Raw genomic sequence first — 886 nt, 5'->3', positions numbered from 1 at the left:
ATATTATGCTTTATTTTAGGCAGTATATATTTAATTTCTGACTGATCCTTTTTCCTGTCTTTGAAATTATTACTAAGATCCTTGAAAGTCTCATTAAGTCCCTTGAAGCTCTCTTTAAGATCTTTGAGCAACCTTATAACCATTGTTTCGAACTCTGTATCCAGTAGTTTGCTTGCCTCCTTTTCTTTCATTTGTGACATGTTTCTTTCTCTATGCATTTTGGCTGACTGCGAGGACTGGCTGTGTCTATAGTGGAAGAACTGCTGTGCTGGAGACACCCTTACGGAGTAGAACTTGCTTCAGTGGGGCTTTGGTGCTCACTGAGTCTGCCTCTTGAGTGTGTCCCTATGGATGTGAGGAGTTGAAATCTGGTATCTGACCACTGGGTACCCTGGCTCCTGGCTCTCCAAGTCAACCACTGTGTGAGTCCACCCAGCAGGAGCTATAGCGATATCAGCAGATTTCTCCTCTTTGTTTGGGGTTTGAAAGTTTGGAGCTCTTTGACCCAGCTGCAGTTTATTAGGTTAGGCTGCAAAAGGGCAGGCGGTTCCTTTGCCCTGCTGGGCACAGCTTGGGTGGGGATGTAACTTGAGTGGGGTGGGGTCTCAGAGAATCACCAGGGTTGGAGCAAACAGCAATGGCTGTTGTCAGCTGTCTCCATGACTCCTCGCGTCTCTGCATCTCCAAGTCCTGCACCCCCACAGTAACAATGATCCCTGCAAGCAGCTCTATGAGAAAGCCACCCTCACTTTCCGACCCACTGCAAGACAGTCCAGTTTCTCCCTGTAGGAGTCTGGGTCCCCAGAGCCTCGCCGTAAACAAGTTCAGTGCATTCGGGAGCTTGTATCCCCTTCCGATTGAAAAATACTGCACACCCAGTTGCAGC

This window comes from Myotis davidii, unplaced genomic scaffold (genome assembly GCF_000327345.1).
Source record: "Myotis davidii unplaced genomic scaffold, ASM32734v1 scaffold815, whole genome shotgun sequence".
Classification (NCBI taxonomy): Eukaryota; Metazoa; Chordata; class Mammalia; order Chiroptera; family Vespertilionidae; genus Myotis; species Myotis davidii.
This window is presented reverse-complemented; position numbering follows the sequence as displayed.